Source organism: Theobroma cacao, chromosome 10, assembly GCF_000208745.1.
Source record: "Theobroma cacao cultivar B97-61/B2 chromosome 10, Criollo_cocoa_genome_V2, whole genome shotgun sequence".
Taxonomy (NCBI): domain Eukaryota; kingdom Viridiplantae; phylum Streptophyta; class Magnoliopsida; order Malvales; family Malvaceae; genus Theobroma; species Theobroma cacao.
Window position 1 is genome coordinate 20,550,381 of NC_030859.1, and position 17,087 is coordinate 20,567,467.

General features: G+C 33.9%; 2 long non-coding RNA genes across 2 annotated transcripts; one reads left to right on the top strand and one right to left on the bottom strand.

The window, feature by feature from the left end:
- Positions 1,030-1,968, bottom strand: LOC18587369. Its single transcript, XR_001929706.1, has 3 exons — positions 1,749-1,968; positions 1,476-1,536; positions 1,030-1,375 (listed from the first exon to the last, which is right to left on the bottom strand). It is a non-coding gene; the product is annotated as an uncharacterized LOC18587369 (long non-coding RNA).
- Positions 5,939-10,410, top strand: LOC108663570. The gene is made up of 3 exons (XR_001929677.1): positions 5,939-6,007; positions 6,087-6,152; positions 9,620-10,410. It is a non-coding gene; the product is annotated as an uncharacterized LOC108663570 (long non-coding RNA).

Sequence of the window (17,087 nt, forward strand, 5' to 3'; positions counted from 1 at the left end):
TGAGTTATTCCCTAAATAGTTAAAATAAATCCAAAGATCAAAATTGGATGAACTTTTCAAAGTTATAAAACTTGAAGGTAAAATTAAACAGCATTTTTGTGGACTCCCTACTAATGCATACACATGTATGGATTTTCAAAAAGTTAAAGGGGTCATTGCTTTTCTTCGTTCTGTGACTGCCTTTGTTGTCTTTTACTGTGTACCTAAAAATTTTTATGTAAAAAGAAATAATATATTCTTAACTTGGACAGTACATACAAGGGATACGAAGCTTCCTAATTCCCAAACATATAGTGTGAAAGAAACTTTTTCTTTACACGTGGTTGTTGGGAGAGGAAGATAAGATAAGATTGGATTTTCAACATCTTGTTACCAAATGAACAAAAAAAAAGCAAGTTATGAAAGTAATGTGCACTTTATCTTGTTGGGAGGTCACATTTCACATGGAATAACTTGGAATGGTTATGTCATCCCTCTCCTTTTCTCTCACTATTTTTATACTTTCATTTGATTCATTTTTAATAAGAAATGACTACGGAATAATTACTATTGATTCTTTCTTGATATTAGTTATTCTGCACAATCTGGAATGAGCTAAAAAATTTTTGGATAAAAATACTTTTAATCATTTTGTGCAATTACTATTTAAAAAGATAAATTTTGAAATGTTAGTGACCAAAATGAATTGAAAAATTTGAAAATTTTGATAGTTAACTGAGATTGAATTTTACTTTATGTTATTATCATTTCACATGCCACACTAACAAAAAAAAAAAAAAGTTACGCAAAATGTCATGTATGAAATCCGTTAATGACATATGATCAAAAAATGCAGAATTTTTATAATGTTGCAGATCGAAAAGAAATTCAAAGATTTTAGAGATTAACCCAAATGTTTTTACCCTTTTTTATGGCATTTACAACTCAAACCATCATGAATTTCGCTTTGCCAAACATTGAATATATACTATATATATATATTTATATATTTATACCAATTCAATGACAGGTAGACAAGAATTTGATAAATTACTCGCAAAACATCATATGATTTTATTAATTATCACTCACATGAAAGACAAGTATATACTTTTTCTTTCTATCGCAAGGATATGAAAAAAAAGTATAATTACAAGGATAGAAAGTACTATAACTATATATAAGACCAGCATATATAATTGAGCCCAAAAAAAAAAAAAAGCACATATATAGTGCAACGAAGGCTCAGGGATGTTTTAAGTTCGAGTCAAAGTACAAAATAACTATTAAACGAACAAGATGAACATTTTAGATGTAATCTCGTACATCTGACTGCTCCTTATTCTACAGATCGAAGCAAGCATCCCACAGCCAGCAGCAGCACAAGGCAAAGAGACTGCATTTCAAGGGAAAATTTTGAAAATTAATGATGAAAAATAGAGAGAAAAGAAAATGAATGATTTTGTAATTTAAAGGTGGTAGAATCAACGACTCACCATCCTTCAAGGAAGCTTCTGTTCTTGCCTGTGCCCTTGTCTCTTGTCACAGGACAACATGCTGCTATTCATGTTAGTAGAATTGTGGATCAGTCTATAAGTTTAAAATCCAGCATTAAAATTAACAAAGAAAGACTATATATGTTGTTCCGAATCAGAATATATGAAAAATCTACACAAAATTGAATTCGAATCCGACTAACATAGAAGAAACATGCATTTGAAAACGAAAGAGAAGAATTGATCAATATTTATGTGGCGTTGAGAGATCACCTGGTGATTTGTCGTTACTTATTTGATCTTGGTTTTTGTGATTTGCCATGAGAAAATCTAGGGACTTAGATCAGCTCTGGGTGGAGAAGATGTTATGTACAATTAGTTGTTGATGATTTGTTCTTGCAATCTGATGAACTTCCTGCATCTCATGGCATATTTATGTAAGCCAAGGGAAGCGTATATTTTCATGTTCTAGTTGGGGAATTCTTGAGAATTCTAGCTTGGCTGCTACTTTCCGTGTTAGTAAATGTTATCTTTAGAATCTGATTCTTAATGGACTTTTGGTCAGAGAAGGCACACCATTTTTACTGTACCCAGATGCCACACTAAAGTGCTCAACCATTGTCCATGAAACCAATATGGAGAATCACTTGAAAGACACTACGCCCTTTTTGCTGCTTGGTGGCATAGGATAGGCTTCATCTTTGATACGCTTTAGATTAATGATAATCAATACACCATTATGATTATTCGCATCTATTTTTAAATTCACAAATTCAGCTTTTTGTACAATTTAAAGTTACAATATAAAATAAATAGATGCATATGTTCATCAATGATATCCGAAATCAAAAGAATCGATAATCATATAGAATATAAAGACGAACTATTAGTTATTTACCTTTTTTTGAATAGATATTTTGATGCTGCATACTTAACTTTATTTTATCATTTAAACTTTAAAATTTATTGGGTTACCTTATTTCATTAGTCTCCATCTTTCTCATCTGTTACTATTATATTCAGTTACCTAAGTGTGTTTGGATACGATCTATCAAGAAAGATGAACGGAATAATTAAAGTTGATAACACGACAGCAAAACAAGAATATTCTATTTTTTTTTGGGAGAACTTTCAGTTAATGCTTTCCCATTGTTTTGAGCTAACATTTCATGAATGTGGATATAATACATGCACGTAGTTTCAATATCAGCAATTGAGGGTGGAAATAAGATAGAAATTGCACCTGTTTTACCATAATTTTGACAGCACACGTTCATATTCGGAGAACTGGGTAGCAGATTCAATGTGCTGACACATGCCAACTTTGTTCCTTTTAGTTTTTTATTTTTTATGCATTCCCTCTTTCCCATTTGAATGAATTGTCAAGATGAATCAGATTTGAGGTTGACAACTATTAAAAGAAGAAAGCAAAGGTTGTAATGTTTGACTAGTATGTCTAATCTCAGAAGCAGGGCCATTTAAATCAATGGTTGCTGCCAGGGAAGAGAAATCTATGGAAGTCAACATTATTCCATTACGAAATCGAAAGCTTAAAAGATATTATTGGGATCTTACTTGGCTTCAATATGGGAACTATGCTTTGTCGGATTCTTGTAGGTTCAAGATGAATGTTAAGGATATGAAATCCTAGCCTTGAAGGCTATAGCTTATGTGGATGGTTTGATAGAACGAAAGTGATGAAAATGAAATAATAGTTGAAAAGGAAAGAGAAAGAACTTAATTGAAGGAAAAAGATTAAAGGTTTAGCTAATCTTTGGGCCCTAAACAATTTGGAATTTATCATTTTTTATTTTGAGTACAACATATGTTTTTTTTTTCTTTTTCCTTTCATAAAAAGAAAAAAGCTAAAAGGCTATTAATTCATCCAGTATGTAATATTCCCAAAACAAGGAAATTACTTCCATCTCCCCCAAATGAATTCTAGGTATTAGTTTTTATCCCATCAACTCCAAAACTAAGAAAGACAATATCATCCATTTCTTATTATATAAGGATGGATTTCTACTTGCAAAGTGCCTATTACATGATAAGTGCGTCATTCTCACATATGAAGTTCATATCATGTAATAAATCTTTTATCTTTAAAATTGAGTGAGTATTGAAGTAGTGATATAAGAAATTCCACATTGGTTAAATTGGAGGAATCATAGGCACATAACATGATTAAAACCTTTTTAGTTATTATTTGTTGCTTTTTGATTGGATGCTTATTCTTAAATTTAACATTTTTTACATACATTATGTCTCTTAATTTTTTTTCTTAACATGTGCCTCTCACTTATTTATCATGTTGGCTCCTGGAGCTTATGATTTTTGAAGATCTCTTGCATGTCATTCCTCCAACTCAGAGGCAGTTGAGTCTTCGTCTTTGTCTTGAGCCGGTGACTCACTAAAACTGAAGTGTTTCCTCTCCTACATTCTCTTTCGAGGATTATATATATCAACACTAGTAGAATTAATTCTTGACATTGCGAACTAATATATTTATTGGTATGCACTCATTGAATGTAATTAAGGGAAATTTACTAAATAAGGATGTGGTCCTTGAATTTTGAAGGCCGCCATGCATAATATGAAAAACATGGTACAAACAAAGGCGGCACAGCAGGGATGATATGAAAGGATACTTTCCATTCATAGAAAACCCAACTAGGGTATTGTACAGAGAATGTCAGGCTTATATACAGAGAATTACAGGTGTAAAAAATAAGAAAGAAAGCCTAACTAATTCTATACTTAACTAACACTAACTAACTAACTTAACTAATATTTAAAACAAAGACTTATTAATTGAAACGATGAGTTTCATATACAATATGCCTTTGTCTCCTTGCTTTAGTTAAATGGTGCGTATGGGGAGAATGGTATTCTTCAATGGCTTCAAGGCTCGACTACCTCCTTTCTCTGTTCTGATATTTTCTTTTTCCTTTGCTCTTTAGCTGTCCAGGCCAATCTTGAAGTTATTTATATACTTCTATTTCTGATACTGCCCCTCAAGATGAACGATGAATGTTATCAACGTTTATCTTGCCTAACAAGCTCTTAAATTGTTTTGGCTGTAAAGCCTTGGTGAAAATATCTGCTAATTGCAGATTTGTTGAAATGTGCAAAGGTTTGATTTCTCCAGCCATTACCTTCTTGCGAATGAAATGGTGATCCACTTCAATATGTTTAGTCCTCTCATGGAAAATCGGATTCCTATTGATGTAAATTGCTGACTAACTGTCTAAATATAACCTTACTACTCCTTGATGCACAATTCTAAAGTCTGATAATAGAGACTTTATCCACACAATCTCACGGCAGGTTATTGCCATTTATCGATACTTAGCCTCTGTTGAACTCCTTGCAACAACTACCTATTTCTTTGACTTCCAGCTTACTAAAGAATTTCCAATGAAAATGTTGTATCTAATAATTGACCTCCTTGAATCAGGGCATCCTGCCCAATCACTGTCATAGTAAGCTTTAATATTCGAGTTTGATTTGGAACTCATTAAAATTCCTTGACCTGGTGATCTCTTCAAATACTTTAGCACTCTATATGCTACCATTTGATGTTTGTGTGAAGGCTTCTCCATAAATTGAGAAAGAACCTGAACAGCAAAAGAGATATCAGGTCTGCTACATGTTAAGTAGAGCAGTTTACCAATGAGTTGTCTGTAACTTGTTGGTTCTGCTAACTTTTCTTCATCATCAGTTTTATGCAATTTATGATTGTGATCTATAGGGGTGCTGACAAGCTTTGCTCCTAATAAACCATGTTCCTTCAATAGATCCAAGGTATATTTCCTCTAACAGATTGAGATCCCTTCTGGTGATCTTGGAATCTTAAGTTCAAGAAAGAATTTAACAACACCAAGGTCTTTTAACCTGAACTGTGTACTTAAAAATTCTTTAACATCATGTGTTGCTTTGGTAGATGTACTCCCAACAATAATGTCATCTATATAAAGTAACAAAGCAATGAATTGTCCATCTACTATCTTCATAGCAAATAGTGAGTAATTTGAACTTGACTATTTGAAACCATAATGCAAGATTGATGTTGTCAATTTAGCATTCCATTGCCTTGAGGCCTATTTGAGTCCATAAACTGCCTTGTTGAGTTTGCATTCCAGTTCTGTACTGTAGGATTCTCCCCTTTAATGTCATAACCTTCAAGTATTTACATGTAGACATCCTTTTCCAAGTCTCCATTTAGAAAGGCATTATTCACATCTAATTGTGATAATGTCCAATTATGTGCAGTAGCCAACGCAAGGAATACTCATACTGTGGTCTGTTTTGCTCCGGGCTAAAAGTCTCCTAATAGTCAAAGCTTGCTATTTGGTTGTAACCCCTGGCTACAAGTTTGACCTTATATCTTTCAACCTAACCATTAGCATTAAGCTTAGTTTTGTAAACCCACCTACATCCTATAATCTGAGCATTGGAAGGCTTATGCACTATTTTCCATGTGTCATTATCCTCCATAGCTTTTAGCTCCTGTCTCATAGCTTCTCTCCAATGTAAATGACTAATGGCTTCATGATAAGATCTTGGTTCATGTAATTGTGACAATTTAACAATGAAAGCTTTTATGTGCAGGTGACAAGTGTTTGCAGGATATGGACTTTGAGATGGGATAAGCTGTAACACTACTTGATATATAAGGTAAATCAGTATAGTATGCTTTTTGATATTTAGGAGGATGTTTTGATCTTGAACTTTTTCTGATTGGTAAATTGTCTGATGAATCATTGTTGTTTTGGTTAGTAGTTTCATCCGACACATTTTGCATATTGTCAGTTGCAGTAGGCATGCTGACTGTGCTAGGTGAATGAATTGCAAAATCATGAGAATTTGGTGTCATTGATGTTTATGAGGGTGAAATAGGTTCAAATGAAGTTGGGTCAATTAATGGTTGGTCTTGTGAAGAAAAATTTGGATGACAAATGTCTAAATTGTCTAGATAATCACTATGCACACCAGGTGTTTGATATAATGAAAAAGATTGTGAATCATGTTGTTTTGAGTGAAATGGAAACACATGCTCATGAAAAACAACATTTCTAGATATGAGGACCTTGTTTGCTTCCAAATCATATACCCTATACCCTTTAATGTTGTTTGGATATCTTAAGAAAATGCATTTACTTGCCAGTTTTTCCAATTTCTTCCTATTTTGTGATAATGTGGATGCAAAACACAATGAACCAAAGACTTTAAAATAATCATATGAAGGTAGTTTATTGTATAGAAATTCAAAAGGTGATTTGTTTTTAAGAATTCTTGATGGCATCCTATTGATTATATGCATTGCTGTTAATACAACATCCCCCCAAAATTCAATAGAAACCTTAGATTGGTGCATAAGTGCTCTTGCCACAACCAGTATATGTTTTTGTTTTCTTTCAATGACTCCATTCTGCTATGGAGTTTCTACACGAGATAGTTGATGGACAATCCTAGTATTTGGATAAAAATCACTAAGTCTGAACTCCTCTCCATTATTAAACCTTAAGCTTTTAATTGTTAAATTAAACTGTCTTTGAACAAATTTCTCAAAAAAAGGAACCACTGTTGAAACATCTGATTTACTTCTTAACAGAAAGATCCAAGTGAAACGACTATAGTCATCCACTATAATGAGAAAAATCTTTGGTCTACTATTGTTGGTGTCTCATATGGCCCCCAAATGTCAAAATGCATTAATTCAAAAACTCTTTTAATATTTTGCACACGTATTGGAAATGAAAGTCTTTTCTGCTTAGCTAAGGGACAAATTTCACAAACTAAATTCTCAATTCATTTAACATTTCGAAAATTTTGATTTATTACATTGATTCTTTCTATAGGAACATGGCCTAACCTAAAGTGTCAAAGATCAAAAGAGTTATGTCCTGTTTCACAAGAACTGACAGATAAAACCTTTAGAAATTTTACAAGTCTTTCCCAACATAAATTTGAAAAATCTTACTCATCTTGACTATCTTGCATCAGGTAAAGTCCTGAGACAGCTTTAGCTACCCCAATCACAGTCCATGAATGAGTGTCCTGAACAACATAGCATTTTTCAATAAAAACACACATTTTTTCTTATCTTTGGTTACCTGTCCTATTAACAACAAATTGAATTAAAGCTGGGGATACATAAGACATCATGTAGTATCATTTTTTGACGCAACTTGATTGTTCCTATTTGTGAAACTGGAACTTTCTTGTTGTTTGGTAAGTGAACAAAGCAGTTTCTTACTGGTTTAGCATATATGAAACATTTCAAAGAATAAGCTGTATGATCTGTAGCCCCTGAGTTCACTATCCAGTGATGTTGTTTAATCATGTCAGTGCTTACATAATTGAATCTAGAAGGCATGTTATTAACAGTGTTAAAAAAGGAATGGCCTGAGACAATACGTGCAAATGCTGAGTTAACAAGTGAATGTTTGGTTGGTTGTGTGTTCATTGGGACATTTTTACCAAATTTGCCATTTGCCTCATTTACATTAAAGAACTCTATGAGCCTATTCACCTGTTGCTGTAGGATAGATAATTAAGACATAGAACCAGTTCCTAAGTCCTATTCTTGCTCAACATGTGTTTCATCCCTTGCACCAGTTTCATAGCACCCTAATACATTGTTAGTTGCCACTTTCCCCTTTATGCCTCTGTTCTTCCCTTTTGTGAACTTGAAATCTTCTAGGAAACCAATGATTCTAAAACATTTATCCTTGGTATGTCCCTTTTTCCCACAATGATTGCAAACAACTTATTTTCTCCATTTCTTCTTGTTGTCTGCATTCACTATCATAGTAGAAGACTTAATGATAGGTTGTCCTTACAACATCATGTTTCTTTAAGTCTCTTCTTTTAAAACCAAATTGTAGACTTGATCCAATGCAGGAATTAGGTCCATGAGGATTATTTGAGATGTGATAGTTGAAAAAGACTCATTTAAACCATTCAAAAATCTAAATACCATGTCTTTTTGGTTCTGATATGTATACTTTCTAAAGCAGTTAGGATTACATTTTCCACATTGGCAGTGAGGGAATGGTCTGTAACTTCTCATTTTTTCCTAAATCCCTTTTAATTCAATAAAATAAGCATCTACAGTTCTAGTTCCTTGAGTCACATTTCTAAGGGTATATTGAAGATTACAAATCCTAGTATCATCTGGCTGAGTAAAGTTTTCCTTAAGTGTTTTCCATATCTCAGCACCAGACTCCATACAAAATATGGTTGAAACAACTAGTTGTGTGATCGAATCTAACAGCCACGCCACAATCAAACCACAATCAAATTATTGCAACAGGTCCAAAAAAGAAAAAGAGGGTCTGAGACATCAAGTCTGGGGATTGTTCCATTTATAAATCCTATTTTGTTCTTGATGGAAAAAGCTAATAGAAAGGATATGCTCCAAGCGACGTAGTTGCTAGTTGTCAATTTGGGGTTAATAACTACTGATCCTGGATTATCAGTGTGGTGCAAATAGTAAGGTGATTAGGGGTCAGAAATAGGTGGAATCTGAGTGATTTGAGTAGAGGTTTGTGAAGGTGAGGTTTAAGCTATTGTTGATGCAGTTGAATCAGCCATTTTTATATGAGTAATGACTAGTTAGATATGATTGAAAGATTTAAAGAAACTAGATCAGATAACCTTTAGAAAAGAGGTGATTCACTTACTGAGGAAACGATTAAAGGAACGATCTGTATTCTTCAGTGACAGATGTTTGTGATATTTGCTAAAGTAGAGAATCGGTCAGCTCTGATACCATGAAAAACATGGTACAAACGAAGGTGGCATAGTAGAGATGATATGAAAGGATACTTTCCATTCATAGAAAACCCAACTACGGTATTGAATAGAGAATGTCAAGCTTATATATAGAGAATTATAGGTGTACAAATAAGAAAGAAAGCCTAACTAATTCTGTACATAACTAACACTAAATAACTAACTTAACTAAAATTTAAGACAAAGACTTATTAATTGAAACGGTGAGTTTCATATACAATGTGCCTTTGTCTCCTTGCTTTAGTTAAACGGTGCGTATGGGGAGAATGGTATTCTTCTATGGCTTCAAGGATCGACAACCTCCTTTCTCTGTTCTAATATTTTCTTTTTTCTTTGCTCTTCAGCTATCCAAGTCAATATTGAAGTTATTTATATACTTCCATTTCGGATATAATATCTTGATCAAACTGGAGATTTTATTAATCCAAACAAACAGCAGACTATAGAGGGTTCTAAGCACAAAAGAGCTTCACACTTTAGAACCAGGAGCAGTATAGCCATTCACAACAGACAAACCTCATGGCTTAAAACCAACCTCCACAAACAAGAAGCATAGCAACCCAAGAGAAAACTGGACAGCAGGGTTAGGCAGATCCATCCCAACCATCAGAAAAAGAGTATAGCTCCTTCATACACAACAAGTGGCAACCACACGAATGAATAAACATCAAGTCGGTTCAATTGGGGTACACCTGCTTCTGGAAGACAGAGAGCAAGGGTGGACAGACAAACCCGGAAACCAGACCAGCAAGAACAAACAACGGAATAGAGCAATAAATATGAAGATAACCTCAACGCCAAAGATAGCAGCAATAGCACCGCAAAGAAAGCAGAGAATATCAGCGGGATAGAAAGCGACAGCCACCACGCAACAACAGCTAATAATTGAAGGCAGGGGAGAAGCAGCTACCACCACGAAGAAGACATAGACTCCTTGTGAACACCATGTCGTTTTAAGTCATCCAAAAAGGAATTCCCCTCCTTTAAGCTATGCTAGAATGTGACATCACCAAGCTGTAAAACCAAAGAATCAATCTCCTTCTGGTATGATTGGTGGATAGAGGACTCTTCACTTAAAAATTGTTACTCACGCATTTTCACTCTTGCTGAAAACAAATCTGGCACAATTAGTGAATTTGGGGCTTGGTACAATAATGAATGGGTTTGGAATATTCAACTAAGAAAAAGAATATTTGGTTGGGGAAGAGTCAATGGGCAAATTTTAGTAGGAAAATTAATGAGGTTGTTCTTGTTAGAAATTTGAAGGATAAAATTATTTGGAAGGGATCTCCCAATGGCATTTATTCTTCTAAGAGTTATTGTAGAAGCGTCTCTCCTGGGAATCTGAATGATAAACTGACTTGGAAAGCTGTATGGGAGGGCCTTGCTCTGCCTAACTGTGTTTGGATACGATCTATCAAGAAAGATGAAAGGAATAATTAAAGTTGACAACAAGACAGCAAAACAAGAATATTCCATTTCTTTTTGGAGAACTTTCAGTTAATGCTTTCCCATTGTTTTGACCTAACCTTTCATGAATGTGGAAATAATATATGCACGTAGTTTCAATATCAGCAATTGATGGTGGAAACAAGTTAGAAATTACACCTGTTTTATCATAATTTTGACAGCAAAATTTCATATTCGGAGAACTTGGTAGCAGATTCAATGTGCTGATAGATGCCAACTTTGTTCCTTTTATTTTTTTAGTTTTTATGCATTCCCTCTTTCCCATCAAGATGAATCAGAGTTGAGGTTGACAACTATCAGAACAGAAGAAAAAGAAAAAAAAAAAAGCAAAGGTTGTAATGTTTGACTTGTATGTCTAATCTCAGAAGCAGGGCCATTTAAATCAATGGTTGCTGCCAGGGAAGAGAAATCTATGGAAGTCAACATTATTCCATTACGAAATCGAAACCTTAAAAGACAGTATTGGGATCTTACTCGACTTCAATATGGGAACTATGCTTTGTCGGATGCTTGTAGGTACAAGATGAATATTAAGGGTATGAAATCCTAGCCTTAAAGGCTATAGCTCCTGTGGATGGTTTAATAGAACGAAAGTGATGAAAATGAAATAATAGTTGAAAAGGTAAGAGAAAGAACTTAGTTGAAGGAAAAAGATTAAAGGTTTAGCTAATCTTTGGGCCCTAAACAATTTGGAATTTATCCTTTTTTATTTTGAGTAAAACATATGTTTGTTTTTTCTTTTTCCTTTCATAAAAAGGAAAGGGCTAAAAGGCTATTAATTCATCCAGCATATAATATTCCCAAAATAAGGAAATTACTTCCATCTCCGCAAAATGAATTCTAGGTATTAGTTTTTATCCCATCAACTCTAGATAAAGGCAATATCATCCATTTCTTCTTATATAAAGATGTATTCCTACGTGCAAAGTGCATATTATGCGAGAGGTGTGTTATTCCTACATATGAAGTTCATATCATGTAATAAATCTTTCATCTTTACAAGTGAGTGAGAGTATTGAAGAAGTGATATGAGAAATTTCACATTGATTAAGTTGGAGGTATCATAGACACATAATATAATTAAAATCTTTTTAGTTATTATTTATTAATTTTCGGTTGGATGCTTATTCTTAAATTTAACAATTCTCACATATATTATGTCTCCTAATTTTTTTTTTCTCAACACGAGCCTCTCACTTATTTATCATGTTAGCTCCTCAAGCTTATGATTTTTTTGAAGATCTTGCATGTCATTCTTCCAACTCAGAAGCAGTTGAATCTTCCTCTTTGCCTTGAACTGGTGACTCGCTGCAACTGAAATGTTCCCTCTCCTACATTCTCTTTTGAGGATTATATATTCGATCTCCGGTAAAATTAATTTTTGACAGTGCAAACTAATATATTTATTGGTATGCACTCATTGAATTTAATTAAAGGAAATCTACCTACTAAGGACATGTTTTTTGAATTTTGAAGACAATCATGCATAATATCTTTATCTATACTATTACTATATATAAATTGCTTGATCAAACTGGAGATTCTAATAATCCAAACGGGGTACAACACACCTTAAACGAGTAACAACATAACTTTCCACCAACAGAAACAAACAGCAGACCATAAAGGGTTCTAAGCACAAAAGAGCTTCACACTTTAGAACAACCGGTAGCAGTATAGCCATTCACAGCAGACAAAACTCGTGGCTTAAAACCAACCTCCACAAACAAGAAGCATAGCGACCCAAGAGTAAACTGGACTGCTGGGTTGGGCAGATCTATCCCCACCGTCAGAAGAAAAGCACAGCCCCTCTTTACACAACAAGTAGCAGCCACATGAACGAATAAACATCAAGTCAATAGGGGTACACCTGCTTCTGGGAGACAGAGAGCAAGGGTGGACAGACAAACCCGGAAACCAGACCAGCAAGAATAAACAACACAAGTGGGCAATAAATATGAAGACAACGACAAGGCCGAAGGTAGCAGCAATGGCACCACAATGAAATGCAGGGAATAGCAGCGGGATAGAATGCGACAGCCACCACGCAACAACAGCCAATAAATGAGACAGGGGAGGAGCAGCTACCACGGTAATTTGAATATAGATTCCTCGCGAAGTCCATGTCTTCGTAAGTCATCCAAAAAGGAGCTCTTCTCCTTTAAGGAACAGTAAAAAGTGACATCACCGAGTTGTAAAACCAAGGAACCATATGGATGCAATGTGAGCAAGTTAGGTAAAAAATTACGCAAATATTGTACGAGAATAAAACATTTCATTTCATCAAATACAAACAATTTTCTGTTAGGAAAAAGAATGAATAATATTACCTCATCACTGTATAGAACAATAATTTTTACCTGCGGGATATGGAAATGCGATATACAGGGTATAATTAAATTGGGTTTGGGCTACTTGTCAAGCCTACGGGCTAGGTTGGGTCCTAAGAATGAATTTTCAAGCCCAAGCCTAGCTCGAGACATTATAATAATAAATATTTATTATTTTATTTAATTTTAATTTTAAAAATATTAAAATCTTAATATCAAAATAATTTTTAATAATAAATATAATTTAAATAGGTAAATTAAACTCAAGCCCAAACCTAAGTTTTAAAGATGTTAATCGGACCTGATCTAATCTATGGACACTACAGGTTGGAAGTGGTTTCAATTAGGACTTTTTGATTATAAAATTGGTCATGTTGCCGATGAAAAGTGAAATTAACTGGTAGAGTTTGGTTATCTTCTCTTTTGTTTTTTTATCAAATATAATTTTGGAAAAAAAAGGGATTCAAATAGTTTACAAATATAATTTTATCATCTTTATATAAAATTGCCTTTACAAATATTTGATTTACTAGTTCTCTTGTACCCTTTTTGGTATTCGAATAAATTTTATTGGCTTAGCAAAAATATATATATATTTATTTAATTTTTAATGATAATTTTTCATCATTAATTAAGGTGATTCAAAATTTTTTGACAGATTCATATGTAGATTGGAACACAACTAATTGACATGAGAATTAAAATTAGTATTACCTGGTCAGAGCTCTCCTCAAAGTCTGACATCGAACTTGAGAATGCATCTATGGCTGCTGTATTATTCTCAACCTGCCAAAACAAATTAAGACATTATTCTGGCAATGAGGACTTAACTAATTGTGCTATATCACCTCCTGTTTCAAAAATTCCTTTATTAGCAATACAAACCGAAATAATTAATTTCATGATTTTTTCCTTCAAAAACTTGAAATCATATTCATACAAGTATTTATTTAACATTCACACCTTTACAAATATCTCTTGTGCCATTTTTTGTATTCTAAGAAATTTTATCGGCTTAGCAAAAAAACAAAAAATATATATTTTTTGTTTTTTTAATGGTAAATTTATATCATTAATTAAGGTGATTTAATTTTTTTAAACAGATTTATATTCAGATTCGAACACGACTAATTGACATTAGAATTAAAATTAGTATTACCTGAGCAGAGTTCTCCTCAAAGTCTAACTCCGAACTTGAGAATGCATCGATTGCTTCTGTATTATTTTCAACCTGGCAAAACAAATTAAGACATTATTATGGCAATAAGGACCTAACTAATTATGTTATATCATCTCAAAATGGTTAGAATACTAAATTCCTTTATTAACGATATAGATGGAAGTGCATATTATTATATGTACTTGGACGGAAAATGGAAAAGAAAATAATTTCATAATTTTTTTACTTCAAAAACTTGAAATCATATTTATAGATGTTGATGTTTCGATTCTGAGATTCCCAAATAAGTTTAGAGGTAAGATAGAGCAAAATATATTAGATGTTTCAATTTAAAAAATTTATATATGTAAACTTATACCTTTGCAAGCACGCATTCTATATGAGCGGCAAATAAGCCATTACATTCTTCACAACAGTATTCATGATCATCTGAGCATCTTTCTTTCTTACAAATATCATAGTAAAACTCTTTTGAATCATTTTCAACAAATGAATCTTTCAAAGTTAAAAGATGAATATGACGTCTGGATCTAAAAGTGTGAGGTATGGGTATACAATCCAAGTGAAATTTGTTAGCACATTCTAGGCAGCAATATAAGGGTACTCCACAAGATCTATGACATTTACTACAATGAAACAAATGTTCCCCAATTCTTTTAAAGAATTGCTGAAGTTTTGTCCCAAAATAGTAAAGATCGTGTTTGTGGGACTCACATTTCAGAGGCCGCCGACCTCTTAAGGAATTAGCACATACAGAATGGAGGTTGAGGTCACACTGTTTACAACTATATTGAAAACCAAAAGTCATATTGCCACAAGAATAGCACAGGGCAAATTTGTTGATTCTCCTAAAAATCAATAAGTGTTCCAAATGAAATGGGACTCGCATCTTTGGTGGCGTTCCAAGGCAAGATTTATGAACTTGAAAATCGAAGGCAGGGTTGGGGCAAAAATAGGTTGGACCTAGCAATGGCAATTCGCAAAATGTGCATGAAATTTCCCGTATAGGGTCACTACAATTGGCAAGGACAAGCTTATGCGGGTAATAGAAATGGTTTAACTCGGCTCCCTTTCCATCTTTTTTCGTTGCAACACCTCAGTTTTATGAGCTGTTAGAGTAGCGCACTTCACATCAAGCTTGAAATCACACTCACCACAACGATAAAAGAAGCCAAAACATACATCTCTACACTGATCGCATATATTGAAAATATCATTGGAATAAGCACCAAACTCTAAAACTAAGAAAGACAATATCATCCATTTCTTATTATATAAGGATGTATTTCTACTTGCAAAATGCATATTTCATGATAGGTGCATCATTCTCACATATGAAGTTCATATCATGTAGCAAATCTTTTATCTTTACAAGTGAGTGAGAGTATTGAAGTAGTGATACAAGAAATTCCACATTGATTAAGTTGGAGGTATCATGGGCACATAATATGTTTAAAACCTTTTTAGTTATCATTTATTGATTTTCGATTGGAGGTCTCTTAATTTTTTTTCTCAGCACGAGCCTCTCACTTATTTATCATGTTAGCTCCTCAAGCTTATGATTTTTGAAGATCTTGCATGTCATTCCTCGAACTTGGAGGCAGTTGAATCTTCTTCTTTGTCTTGAACTGGTGACTGGTTACCACTGAAATGTTGCTTCTTCTACATTCTCTTCTGAGGATTATATATTCCAACTCTAGTGAAATTAATTTTTGACATTGCAAACTAATATATTTATTGGTATGCACTCATTGAATTTAATAAAAGGAAATCTACCAAGGACATGTTCTTTGAATTTGGAAGACAGTCCTACATATTATCTTTATCTATATTATTACTATATATATAAATTGCTTGATCAAACTGGAGATTTTATTAATCCAAACGGGGTACAACACACCTTAAACGAGTAACAACATAACGTTTGACCAACAGAAACAAACCGCAGACCATGAAAGGTTCTAAGCACAGAAGCGCTTCACGCTTCAGAACAACCAGCAGCACCATAGCCATTCACAGCAGACGAAACTCATGGCTTAAAACCAACCTCCACAAACAAGAAGCACAGCGACCCAAGAGAAAACTGGATAGCAGGGGTGGGCAGATCCATCCGAACCATCAGAAGAAGAGCAAAGCCCCTCCATACACAACAAGTGGCAACCACACGAATGAACAAACATCAAGTCAATTCAATTGGGGTACGCCTGCCTCTGGAAGACTGAGAGCCACAGTGGACAGACAAACCCAGAAACAACAAACGACACAATAGAGCAATAAATAGGAAGACAACCACAACGCCGAAGGTAGCAGCAATGGCACCACGCAACAACCGCCAATAAATGAAGACAAGGGAGGAGCAGCTACCACCACGAAGAGAACATCGACTTCTTGTGAACACCATATTTTTTTAAGTCATTCGAAAACAGCAGCTACTTGACATTGTTTAAATATTAAGACTTGAAGAACTTTCCCATCTTCAGCAGCTACTTCTTCAATATATATATAAGCTTTTGGCTTTAGGGCCTTCTTGTTCAGTTTTTTTTTTTTTTTAAAGCAAAGCTTCATTCATTGAATAAAAAAGCACTACATCAGTCGGCTACCCTGTAGCAACAAAAAGTCAGCCTCCAAACCCAATAAGCACAAAACGTAAATGGACAAACAGAAGCATTCAGAAGAAGAAAAATTATCATGCATAGCAAATCAATGGTGAAGCATGCAAAGATTGAACGGTTCACATACGGCTACTTTAAGAACCATAGAAATATATATATATATATGCACACTCTCCCTTTGTACCCTCTCACGCCATTAAGGCTGAGTTAGAGAAGAACA